The sequence below is a fragment of the Bombus huntii genome, chromosome 18 (genome assembly GCF_024542735.1).
Source record: "Bombus huntii isolate Logan2020A chromosome 18, iyBomHunt1.1, whole genome shotgun sequence".
Classification (NCBI taxonomy): Eukaryota; Metazoa; Arthropoda; class Insecta; order Hymenoptera; family Apidae; genus Bombus; species Bombus huntii.
Window position 1 is genome coordinate 309,440 of NC_066255.1, and position 14,367 is coordinate 323,806.

The 14,367-nt window shown below is 41.2% G+C and overlaps 1 protein-coding gene and 1 pseudogene across 1 annotated transcript in view; one reads left to right on the top strand and one right to left on the bottom strand.

Annotated features, from left to right (window-relative positions):
- The window catches only part of LOC126875564 (uncharacterized), a 92,548-nt gene that overhangs the window by 72,823 nt on the left and 5,358 nt on the right, over positions 1–14,367 (top strand). The gene's annotated exons all lie outside the window — the stretch shown is intronic.
- LOC126875626 (5S ribosomal RNA) lies at positions 574–691 on the bottom strand (annotated as a pseudogene).

Here is a 14,367-nt window from a genome sequence, read left to right on the forward strand (position 1 = left end):
TATATTCTTCCGATTTTAAATAGTCTTTTCTCATTAACTTATTGATTTCCTCTCGTAGCTCCAAAACATTCTGTTTAAATCAAGAGATCATGTATGAGCAGTTTATAAATTCTGCAATAACTTCTTTAAATTGTAGATATTTTTCATGCAAAATGAAATCATAACGTTTTACACGTCATCCTATCACTACACTTAAAACACACAAACCCCTATCTATCTTTTTCTATTTTCTGTGAGCTTTTTTTTATATTTTATGTGGAGGAAATCCGCACGTACGCCAGGCCGCTTCTGGGGAAAGCGGCGTGGTAGTGTCGGACTCCAACCGACTAAAACCTCTACGATAACTGTCCCGACTGCGATCGAGAGAGGCCCGGGAACCGCTGTGAGTGTCGCAACGGGGCCTCCCCCGTGCGCTTAATACCACCGCTGATGGAGCGGTGCCGGGGTCGCCGTGCCAGGCAGCCCGGTTCCCCTACCGGACTGCTTGGTGGCCCCGAGGCGCTGAGCCGCCAAGCGCCCAAGCCCGAACCCAAGGGTGGGGGGGGGGGCGGGCACGGCGGACCCAGCGCGCTTCGCCAACGCCACACGGAGTTCCAGGCGATCACCCATCCAAGTACTATCCGTGCCCGGCGCTGCTTAATTTTCGTGATCTGACGGGAACGAGTGCACTCAGCGCGGTCAGGGCGTTGGCTGTTTTCTGTGACCTGCAATATATTTATGTATTTACGGGTTATCATTAGAGTTAGGGGCGTATACTGAACCTTTCCGCGAATTGGCCATCGTTGTGATGTACTAGAGATGATATTTACTGGTACAAATGTGATTATTACAGAGTGTGACAAGTAATAACGGCGGTTGGATGATCGAGATGTCGATGAATGAGATGAATTTAGCTTCAATAACGAATCCACGGCCGACGAGATGACGAATGCGATGTGATACACGATCCGGGTATGACTCGTCGGTATGAATCGCAGTCCAAGTGGAACTGCCCTTATATACTACTCCCCGTACCTCTCGGGTCAATCTCTGTTTTTAAGGGGGTATTCTAATATAGAGGAATGCATTTCCTCCGTGCATGCAACCGCCTAAGCGTCGGAACAAGCGAAATATCTCGCAAATCGCGAAGATTTCGTCGATTTTGACGAAAAATAGCCGTCATTTCCTTCCCGATGGAGATATTTCGTCGTTTAAGCACTCGTAGAACTCCATTTCACAGTGCTAATGCAATGCACAACCCTTTAAGCGTCGAAACAAGCAAAATATCTCGCGAATCGCGAAGATTTCGTCGATTTTGATGAAATCTAGCCGTCATTTCCTTCCCGTTGGAGATATTTCGACGTTTAAGCACTCGTTGAACTCCATTTCACAGTGCTAATGCAATGCACAACCCTTTAAGCGTCGAAACAAGCAAAATATCTCGCAAATCGCGAAGATTTCGTCGATTTTGATGAAATCTAGCCGTCATTTCCTTCCCGTTGGAGATATTTCGACGTTTAAGCACTCGTTGAACTCCATTTCACAGTGCTAATGCAATGCACAAACCTTTAAGCGTCGAAACAAGCAAAATATCTCGCAAATCGCGAAGATTTCGTCGATTTTGACGAAAAATAGCTGTCATTTCCTTCCCGATGGAGATATTTCGACGTTTGAGCACTCGTTGAACTCCATTTCACAGTGCCAATGCAACGCACAACCGTTTAACCGTCGAAACAAGCAAAATAGCTCGCAAATCGCGAAGATTTCGTCGATTTTGATGAAATCTAGCCGTCATTTCCTTCCCGTTGGAGATATTTCGACGTTTAAGCGCTCGTTGAACTCCATTTCACAGTGCTAATGCAATGCACTACCGTTCAACCGTCGAAACAAGCAAAATAGCTCGCAAATCGCGAAGACTTCGTCGATTTTGTTGAAATCTAGCCGTCATTTCCTTCCCGTTGGAGATATTTCGACGTTTAAGAGCTCGTTGAACTCCATTTTACACTACATGTGTAATGCACTACCGTTTCAGCGTCGAAACAAGCCCAACAGCTCGTGTTACGTATTTGTTTGTTTAAATCAATCAAATTTTAAATTTGAATTTTACTGAAAATTTTTTTTTGTGTTTGAGTTTGAATTTAATCTGAAGGGAAATAAATTGAAATGATATTATTGTGTATGTAATACTGATTTAGAATTCTAATTAATACGGTAGTTGCTGCCACCAGAAATAGTCTAAGGACCATTTCAAAATATTTTATTTCTATTAATTTCCGTTTAATAGGTAGCGTTAACTGATGCTTAATGCAACTCTTAAACGAATTTCACTTTTCGGCTAACCTGCGATGTGCAGAAATACTGGCACGGGAGAGGATTTTAGCCGGGATTAATAATTACTTGTCCTCGTTGAACGGATTTTATTTGAATGTGGAATCGCCTAGATTATTACCTTTATATATATATTTTATTAACCGGATATATGTATTTTTAGCGTTGCTGGATCGGATAGGAATGTGAGATTTTTCGTCGTTTATATATATGTCGGGTTTACATTAGAATTAGGGTTAGGGGCGTGAAACGAATCTTCGTTTGGGTTACACGTTGTCGGTATGCAATAGAGAAGACATTGACTAGTGCAAATACGATCATTAAAGAACCGGACAAGTAACCGCGGTAGTTAGGTACTCGAGAAACTAATGACAATGATCCTAGGTTCAATAACGAATCCGCGGTCGACGGGATGATAGATGGACGTACTCACAAAATCTAAGTCGGATGCGTGATATTCACTGGTCGTAAAGGGTTACTCCTTTCATCAGTGAGATCGCGAATGAGAATGCCTTTCCCGTCCCGATGATGCCACAGAGGAAAACTATAATGGGGTGTGTCCAAGGACACGAGATCATCGGATTCGTCGAGAAAAGCTTTCGTTCAGAAAGTAAGGGAAATTGACGTTGCTGCTAATTGGTCCATCTCCATATCGGTGGTTAGAAAAAGATGCTAGCCGCCTTCGAGGGAAAGTTGCTAGTGGGAGACGCCGCTCGTTGAAAAATATGTCTCTATCTTCCCGTAGTTGGGACAAAGACTGTTTGTCTGTTTGAAGGACTTTAGTTGACTAAACCTTAAGATTTATAACGGGCCCTCGGGCTAGCCGAACATGTACTGCGGAGACGCATCGACATCTGGCAATCATCTTACTCGAAGAATAGGGTCTGCGTGTGTCGAGCCACGGGACAGAAGCCGTTGGAATGTTTACTGTCGCGTGTCGCCACGAATATTTCCTTTAAGGAGAGCTATAGAATTACTCCATACCTTTGCTAGGCAAAGCGTTCATCCCGTGACCGCGGTTACGTTCGGCGACTGACTGTCGCCTCGAGCCCAAGCTCATTATCACAACTCTCGAACAATTACAATCGGATTGAATAACTACAATTGTTCAATTACAGACTCCGGTGTTCTTTCATCTCCGACACGGCCATCCTGACTATCACACGTCCTCGTGTGTAACTAAAATATCGTGCTTTCTTACATTAGATTCGATGCAGCTGACATTTACGATTTAACTAAATGTCCAAGTAAGTCAAGGGTCCCGTGCAATAACAAAATTTCGTTCGAAGGCTTGACAACACAAAACTAAAAGAGAACAAGAATTTGTAGCGTTATAATTTGTATTCAAAGTGCTAGTTGCGTTCTGTGAGTCGCCAGACCGTAATGACACGACAGATCATGTTCGATTTCGTACACTGATGAATCTCAGTTGGTTGGATCATATTGCTACGTTAGCAATAGAAGATTGTCATGGCTCAATCACCACCTCAGCAGTATACTGCCCTCCCAGACACTCCATCGCCAAAGAAGACTTTGATAACTTCCTGGACACCCTGGGCAATAGATTCATAGTTGGAGGAGACTATAACGCCAAGCACATCCAATGGGGCAGCAGACTGGTTACAGCAAGAGGCAAAAACCTCTTAAACAGCATAATAAACAACAACCTCAACTACCTCACCACATACGAACCCACATACTGGCCCACTGACACCAACAAAATACCCGACCTTCTCGACTTCTTCATAACTAAAAATATCCCATCAAGACACGTCCAGATCAACTCCTCGGCCGATCTCTCCTCTGATCATTCTCCCGTGATAGCAACAGTCAGTTCAACAATCATCGAGAATACACCTAATGGCTCCATTCACAACCAACACACCAACTGGCAGCTCTTCAGAGAAGTCTTTACACACTCAACCTCAGCCTTCACCCCACTAAAAACAAAGGAAGATATCGAAGCAGCCACGGAATACTTAAACACGAGCATAACAAACGCAATCCGCCTCTCCACACCGACAAAGCCATCTAACAGCAAACAAGAATATCCCCAATACATACTAAAAAAATAGCAGAAAAACGTAGACTAAGAAGAGTATGGCAGACCCATAGAACACCGGAGGACAAACGCAAACTTAACAACGCAACTAGAAAGCTATCCAGAACCTTAAGAAACTATAAAAACGACTGTTTCCATAAATACCTCGCCAGCTTATCCCCCACAGCCGACGCCAACTACTCACTATGGAAGGCCTCCAGGAAACTCACACGCCCCCCACAAATAATCCCACCTATCCGCCGTCCGCAAGGTGGATGGGCGCGAAGCCCTATAGAAAAAGCCGACCTGTTTGCTAAACACTTGTCAAAAGTATTCAAACCCCATTCCCCCCAAGCCGCCGCGGACGTTACTGAATACCTGCACATCCCCTTCCAAATGTCCCCTCCTATCGGACCCTTCTCCTCTGCAGAGACTATAGAAACAATCAGTCGCCTAAACCCCAAGAAAGCAGCAGGACACGACCTAATAGGCAATAAAGCAATCAAGGAACTTCCCACAAAAGGGATAGCACTCATCACATCGATTTTTAATGCTATCCTTCGCTTGGAACACTATCCTAAGGCCTGGAAAATCTCATTGATTACCCTCATCCCTGAACCCGGTAAACCGATATACGAAACCAGCTCCTATCGCCCAATCAGTCTTTTACCTACCCTGTCTAAACTATTCGAGAAGATGCTCACGAATCGACTCCTTCCACTCCTAGAGAACTTGAAAACACTCCCAGATTACCAATTCGGCTTCCGAAAACAACATTCAACAGTAGAGCAAATCCACCGCATAACCCATGCGATCAGCCAAACACTCGAAAAGAAAAAATATTGCTCAGCGGTTTTCCTAGACATCCAACAGGCATTCGACAAAGTATGGCATGAAGGGCTACTATACAAGCTTAAAAAGATCCTACCTCACCCCTACTACTCCATCCTAAAATCCTACCGAACCAACAGACAATTCATGGTTAAATGCCTAGACGCCACTTCCGCAACATTCCCAATAGAATCCGGCATACCCCAAGGTAGTGTCCTCGGCCCCCTACTGTACTCCATCTACACTGCCGACCTACCTATATCAAACGATATAACAATAGCGACATTTGCAGACGACACAGCGCTATTAGCTACCCACGCAGACTCGGTAATAGCCTCATCCACTCTCCAGCGAAGTCTCGACTCCATGGAAAAGTGGTTTCATAAATGGGGCTTCAAAATTAACGAAAAGAAATCTTCACATGTAACCTTCACGCTCCGAAAACAAACCTGCCCCCAGGTCACCATCAACAATGCAACAGTTCCTAGCAGGGACTCAGTCCGATACCTAGGCATGACCCTGGACAGGAGACTAACGTGGAAAAAACACATCTCAGATAAAACGAAGCAACCAAAGGACAAACTAAAAAAATTCTATTGGCTCACGGGCCGACGCTCCAAACTAAACATACAGAATAAAATTACCCTCTACAAGACCGTAATAAAACCTGTCTGGACCTACGGAATCCAACTATGGGGAACTGCAAGTAACTCCAACATTGAAATACTCCAACGCTGCCAATCGAAAACGCTAAGATCCTTAATAGACGCACCTTGGTATGTTACCAACGAAACCATCCATCGCGACCTCAAGATACCCACAGTCAAAGAGGAAATAGCAAAATATAGCGACAGATATAGCAAAAGAGTCAACAAACACCGAAACCCCCTAATCACTGGACTACTTGATACGACGGACCAGATTCGTAGGCTGAAGAGGCACTACCCGCTAGACCTAAACGCTAGATTCATTTAGTTATCTAAATTAAGCATATTCACTTACTTATAATACTTACTTATAAATTATACTTATCTATAATAAGTATTAACTTATTATAAACAATCAGCCATGTCACTGCGCCACGCCAGAAAAATTACTGAAAATTCTCAACGCGAGAATTGATTGTAATTTCAACAAATAAATAAAAAAAAATCTTCTGCACTGTTAAAAGTGCTGAAGATAGCGTCGATCCTTTCTTTGTGTGTTGATAGTGGTTTTTTATTTCATTTCATTGCGTTTGTTGTTCTTTTAACGCTTGTAGTATACTTTCTCTGAAGTCTTCGATAACGTTTATAATGCTTTGTTGGGGGGTGTTATCGGTTGTGGTTGCGCTTTGGCTTGATGGCGGATTTAAGTTTGTTATTTGTGTTGTGTTTTCGACTATTTCGTTTAGTTTTGTTTGTTGTTTCATTACGCCAGAGAACTTTATTTCTGGGACGTATTTACGGCTTATTTGGACAATTCGTTTTATCTTTGTTTCCTTGTCTTTTTTCTTTTTTTCAGCTAGCTTTTTGCGCAGCTCCACGAGTTTCGGACACCCCTTGTAAGACGCGGGGTGTTCGTGAGACGCTATCGATCCGCCTTGTCCTATGACACATGTGCCGCTACATCAACCCCCTATCAGTAATTACATTTTTATTAAGTTATAATTTTAAAATTATTTATACGGTCTTCTTTGGTCGTCGTTAGTTTAAAAGTCACCGATATATCCTGTGTCCGACAATTTACGATTCTTACCCGAAACCTATCTGCAACCAATCGGGAAAACGGACTCTACGTCCCGACAGCGTAACGTACCTATTCCTGGTGTTCTCTTCTGATGTTCCTCATTGCTTGCACTGTTATCGTCGCAAGAGTACGTTTGACTTACCGAAATCAGTACGTCACGGGATTCGGCAGTTTTTTTTCTAGGTCGTCCGGAACTAGAAAGGCAGGTTTTAGACAGTTTATGGAAACCGTTACCGTCGCGTTCATTTATTTTAACAACGTAATTTTTCTCTTTTCCCGTGACGACTTTAAACGGCCCGTCGTACTGCGGCTGTAAGGGGCCCCTATCGCGTCATGGCGCAAGAGAATATACGGCGATGTTTCCAGTTCTTTAAAAACGAAAATTTTCTTTTCGCTATGACGCATAACCGGATATGGCCTGACTATCTCTATCCGTCGTTTTAGCCAATTCGCGTATTCCGAGATGGTCCGCTGCTTGGTTGCTAAGAGCAATTCCGCCAGCAATCGTATGCTGGTAACGTAAATCATTTCAGCTGCCGTTGCGTTTGAGGTGTATGTGTTGTCCGTGATACTTGTAGCTGCTGGCTATAAATGTCGCTGCTGAGGTACTGCTATTTTTCTTCTAATTTACATGCGTGGAAGAAAAATAGGACTATGGGCGCCGGGATTCGAACCCGGGTCCCGAACGTTCGTAATCTAAGGCGCTAACCACTGCGCTACCGTCGTCCGGTAAAAGTTAGTGTTGAGTCGTAATCCAACTATTAATTTTCTTTTATCGAATAATAGAATAACACTGAACCGTAAAAAGAGTGTTGTACAAGAACAGCAACTATAACAAGAACTGCCCGAGCTGGGTGAAGTCTCGGTTTATACACGTTTTGGTTTTAGGATGTTGAGGGCCTAGGTGTAGGTTATGATGTGGAAAAGTGTCCGAAGGTCGGGGGTCGATATCCTATCTCTGATGTGGACTAAGGTACGTCAGAACCTTGGTGTAGGCTACGATAATAAGGTGGTGATGTGTCCAAAGGAGTCCGAAGGTCGGGGGTCGATGTTTTATCACTGATGTAGGTTGAGATGTGATTGATGTCACAATAGCAAGGTCGTCTGCAAATGCAATAGCTCTGAGATTGACACAGTATTTTCGACCAATCGCGGGGAGACGCAATCGCGAGGAAACACGTAATAATCGACACCGCGAATTGGTGGATCCCCTGATTTCCGTTGAGATAATGTGGGTGGTTGAGGTGGTATAACGCTGCGATTAACAGGGTTATAAACTATATATTTTCAACACTTAAGAGTTACACCATTGCGTATGATATACATCGTAGACGATGATTTGGCGTATAAAGATGCGATACACATGCACAATAGAGCAAGGCCCACACAGTTGAGTTTGTTGTTTTAGTTGACGTAGCAATAGAGAAGACTAAGTATAGATATGAAGTGACTGTTCTGTAGTCCCGAGAACAAGTTTAGAAAGATGACGTGCTTAAGAGTGACTTGTCGCTCTTACGTTATTACGAAAGAAATTTCGGTGTGGGTGTGCCCTTTGAATGAAGAACGCGGATTCGTTGTTCACACTTTTCGTTAGGAAAATTGAGGGTAACGATCCGCGATGTCGATTGGTTATGACCCACGTTAATGTCTGAAGGTATGAGGAGGAAGCCTCCTACCAACGTGGTTCGTGGGTGATCTTGTTCATGGGAAAAACCAACCTGTTTTGTTAGACAAATATTCCGTTTTTCCCAATAGGTGAATACCCGCTTTCTCCGTGGTTTTAAGAACGCCCAACAAACCCAAGGACTTTTCTAATAACCAGCCGCGAACCGAAAAAATTTCTAGGATTAAAAATCCTTCAGGACAAACAGATCGACTGAAGAACATATGTTGACACAATAAAGTTAAATTTAAAGGTTTATAATGGGTCCTTAGATTTATTGAGGGTCGGAATGACGGTACGTAGACCGTTGGCTGTCCAGCAGCTAGGGATGGACTGCAGATGCCCTACGCGACATAACACTGCTCTTGGAGATACAGTCACGATGATGGATGCGAAGACTTGTTGGTGAGATGTTTACGTTGCTTTACGTACAACATGTACGGTCATTTGTAAAATTCAGGAAAGGTAATATAAACTCGGGTAACCGTAACACCACAGATACGAATCGCCTAGGTCGGTAAGAGAATTTGTATATCTGATTGAAATAAAAAGAGTTTATCGCACTTATTTGTTGCATCTATTGAGATGAGAACGTGAAACCGGCGCTCGTATAAAGTGGAATTGAATCTAATACAGATCGCGAATTCTTTATAAGAATGCCGAGGCGAACTCTCTTCGACGCACACACACGCGCCAGCGCTTTTGCTTTACTCTCAGCAAAAAAAAAACAAATATTTAAAGTAGTAGTAGTAGAAAATATTTAAATAGTGGTTTCAGCCTGTTCATATTGAATACTATCAGTGCCTTCACAGTCATGCAACTACGGACTACTTGATATTAAATACAGAGCCTTAAATAATGGCCAATAAGACAATACAAACTGAAGACGATGTGCCAATATTTTTATTGTTTTATTGATTACTATTTAGAGCTTGAGAGTACGTACAAAAAAAGAAATAGACATATTTCCGAAACCCATCTAGTAAATACGAATTATGAATAAATCTCCAGCTATATAAAGTTTGACGATTGTACAAAATAGATTTACGCTTTTTTAAACACATTTGGTGCACAGCCTGTTTGCTTCCTCGATACCACACCCTTGTTTTCGTAAGGAACTTCTGAAATATTATGATTGTTCCTGGATAAATCCGAGTTACATAAATTTAAGTTACATAAGCATTGGCAAAGAATATAGTAAATTCTTCTTCGTGAATGAACTCTCTGTCGCTACCATATTGTAGCCATTTTGAGGCAAAAGGCTAGAACAGTTTTGAAAGGACAGAATCATTCCGACAGTCGATGAGAAACTTTCAGAGAACTGAAAATATAAAGTTTGAGTGTCACTTAGGTGTATTGGGTGTGCAATACGCGCAGTGAGTGTTGTATGCAGTGTAGCATTACTATTCGTTGTTTATTATTTAAATCGCCATATCTGTTACAAAATATCGTATACATTTGGAGAACTTTCGGACATGCACCTTTGTTACCACACCAATAGAACTATATACTTAGCACAAAGATATTTTTTTAAATAGATTATTGATTTCAGGATATAGGTACATTGAAACCTGGCAGACGAATTCAGCACGACGATCCGGATCTGGGAGACGGAATACTGCACCGCATTGAAAAAAATCTCAGGTTAAATACGAGGGTTATTGCTGCTGAAGAAGGTGTCAGCAGCAGCACCGTATAGTCTGTATTGAAGGGAAAAAATGTACACCTGTATAGCTTTCAGAAAGTTCACGAGTTAAAAACAAAAGAACACATTTTCAAATGGATGAGTCGGAAAATCCAACGCAATTCCAATTTCCCCGCGAGGATATTATTTACTAATGAGACAACATTTAATAAATGTGACACTGGAATAACAAATACACGTAACGAACATTTTTAAGCACGTGAAAATTCAGGCGCATTAAGAGATTGTTCTGCAGGATGGTGCACCATCACATTCTACCAACGCAGTACAGGAGCACTAGTCTAACTGTTTTGGAAATAGATGGATCGGTGGAAGGGAACTTGTGCTTTGGTCTGCTCGGTCTCCACGTTTAAATTCTCTCGAGTTTTACCTCTGGGGACACATGAGGAGATTAGTGTACGCATTGCCGGTGTCTATTGCGATAGAACTGCAACACTGCATTCTCGATACGGTAAAATTTTAAGAGAAGCGTCAGGCTCTGTTTACGACAAAACGGAGGTCATATCGAACATGTGTCGTAATTCATTGTATTTTTTGTGGATACTCGCGGTAGGGGCAATCACGGTGCGTGTGCAAGCCTTTTATGAACATTGATAATACGCTTTTTTATTTATGAATTATGGAGGCAACGGTTCAGAGGAAATATTACTTCTCTCCACTCGTAAATTTCATAGAGCTATTTTCCATGTGCTCTTATAGATTTCCATCCAATCCAACATTCTTTTGCACAACATCGCGCGAGATCGTTTACGTCTCTGAATCTTCTTCTCTACGACTTGTACGAGGTGTATAAGGAACTCCGACTCGCGCGGGAGCTCATCTTTCTTGATCTGCCGTATTGTGTAGATCAAAATAGAACTTTTACGCACTTATTGATAATTTAATTATTAATTTGTAACAATTAAATTAATAATTTACAACATTTAAGCCATTAACTTACAACATTTGACCTATTAATTCCTTACTGTTCAACTATTAATTTATAACAATATATTATTAACCTGAAATAATTACTCCATTAATTTTTAACAGTTAAAATAATAATTTATAACAATATCCTCCCATTAATTTAAAATAATTATGCTCTTAATTTATACCATTAATCGGAAGCAATTCTACTATTCATTTAAATCAATACCACCAACTAATAGCGATTAAATTAATGATTTATTTTGTTTTATTTAGTATTAACGAAATCTTTCGAGTCTTTGAAGCGGTATTTTGTATCCATTTAGTTTTATCTTTTAATTTTAAACACAGTATTTAATTTTTCACTTAACTATTTCATATAAAATCAGTGCTAACACAAAGTGTAAATGTAAAGCGTCTATAGATGTAATGTAATTCTCCGTACTCGCTGAAAGCCAAGGAAACAAATTGCATTCACGGAATTGAAGAAGCAAATGCAGTTTAATCGATGGCAACGAGGTTTGGTTTCTTCGATGGTAAGTTCAATGTTCAAATATGATTATGTGGATCCACATACTATACCCACTCTAATTAATACATTTCAATACACGCTACTTCTTTGCTATCAAATAACTTTACATCTTCTGCCTTCGATGCGTAGTTACCTCCCCGTGATGGGATCAGGTAATTGCCATCGTTTCCCAAATAATAATAGATGAAGTACTATTCTCGAAGTGTAACGTTAATTTTAATATTAGGATTCGATTGCTATTGGTAAACAACATATATTAATAATTCCGAGATATATCAAGCTAAAAGCTACTTTAATAGTTTAGTCTAGTCTAGATCATCCAAAACTATTTAATGAACTAGACTGGACTAATAACCCCCTATGAGGGCGCCGTCGGACGTCGTAGAACGTCAAGACGTCGTGACACGAGGCCTGCTGTTATCTCATCTAGTAGAAGAAGCCTAATTAAGTACTATAAATTCCCACCTTCGCCAATTTATTTATGTGGTTGTGCAAGGTAAGCCGCTCTAGACTGTCACGAAAACCCTACATCAGCTCAAATTCCACTGCCATTACCATGTTCTGAAGAAGTCTAATGTAACAAGACTGTTTTAAGTTATTATTTTAAGTATTTGATGAAACGCCGATTCAGAGCCGCCTTTTCTTCATCCAGTATAGATTATTCGTGGTACTCCCTACCGGTTAAAGAAATGTAACGTGGCTCTGTCTATCTTTTAAATGAGACGCATAGTTCAGCAGGCTCTCATTTTCGTCATCAGATGTTCAAGTTCAAAATCGAAAAACATACACTCTATTGTTAGTCTAGGCATTATCGAGAAAACACCAGTTTTGATTTTCCTTAGCACAGAAAACCTGTTGCACTTTCAATAGAGTATTGTTGTGTGTTCCATCCATACTTTTGTAGCTTCGCTAGGTAGTAATCACTTGGTTACCAGGACGATTTTTGCCAGAAAAATTCATGCCGGAAATTGATATGGTTTTAAAGATAGAACACCACCTCTTAGAGAGTCCCATATATCGCTCCATTTTTATTACTATCAGGACAACACTCTGCGAACGCCCGCAGGCCGATCAAGTGTTCAGCAAGATTGACCTCACATCATTGGAGTACAAGTAAATATCTCCGGATATGCGATTGCCACAAAAGCTTGTTATCCAAGATGTGTTATGGAAAGGAGATGCCTATATATTTAACAATGTGCTGGACTGGATAATGTGCTGAAGGGAACAGATAATATCATCGAGACGCTGAGTCGATAACATTTGGAATAATACTAACATGCTAAAGGTTCCCAATGCTTCCAGACGTGCGATAAACGTGTTTATTCTACGTATCGTCTGTGTATACTGATATAAATGCTCATTCTGCACTTCGTTCGGTCTGTGTCATTGTATCTCGGATGATATTACACATGCCGGAGATGAAAGGAAAACGGAGCCTTTCCTTTGAAATGTTGGGAAAATCCTGTAATACTTTAGCCTAGATTCTATCATAGCCGTAATTAAGCAATTGTTTTCATTCAATCTGATTGTAATTGTTCGAGATTTGTGATAGTGAGATTGGACTCGAGGTGACACAACTGGTAGGCACGGTCACGGGTTGGACGTTTTGTCTGACGGAGGTGTGGAGTGGTTGTATGGTTCTCCCTAGAAATGTGGTTGTGGCGGCATACGACCTCAAGAACGGGCCTGCCCACGTGTGATTTTACCTCGGAGGTGCCAATATAATGGGACACACGTTGTATTAATAATAAAACTCCAGGCAGAAACTGCCTAGCAACGGCGAATGGACCTTTCTCGATGCTTCTAACGAATATTTAACAAACGAACGCGATTGTAAAGAGAGGAAAATTTTCACCAGTCTATTATTCGTGCGATCGCCTTGGAAAGTTACGCAATCGTATTTTGTACTTAAAAAGTATTCTACGCTTAGTAAAGAGTTATCCCGTTCACCGTGGATTCCTTATCGAACCCAAAAACCTTGTCAATTGCATCTTGCGTGTCTAAACACCACTGTTGTTCGTTAAACTTTGTAAAAGTCATTTTTTTGTACCTGTAAATATAATCTCTGTCGTACAAAACGATCGCTAATACAACCAGTGGTATCTCATAAGCCTTTGACAGAGTCAACAGTAAGTACATGTGTGTGTGTGTGCGCGCCCGCGCGCGCCAGTGTTCGTATACACAAATTTAAGAATTCCATTAGAGTGGGTAAGACTCCTACGGGCCAGAAAGTATTTCTCGAGTAAGGGACTTGAATCGATTTGTTAGACTTCGCCGCGCAGCGTTTCTTGTGTCTGCAGCACGATCGTGTCTATAACTAAACTCTATAGTATTATGTAAAACTACATTTATTTAAACAACATTCTTTTGTATCACGTGAAATACTGCATCTCTACTCTATTCTACTTTAAGTATATTGATGAAAATTATCACTAAAGGTGAAGAATATAAACTAAACTGCTTTTCATAATTTTGCAAACAAAGGTGTTAACAAATCGATGCGAGCGCTGCGACTAACGGCCGATTTGTAAAGCACATTTCCGAATATTAAGAGCATTACCCCCTCTACTGGAGTTTACAAACCTGTGTATACGAATACGATGCTTGCAGTACTTATGATGTAGGAATAATCAGATATTCATTGACGT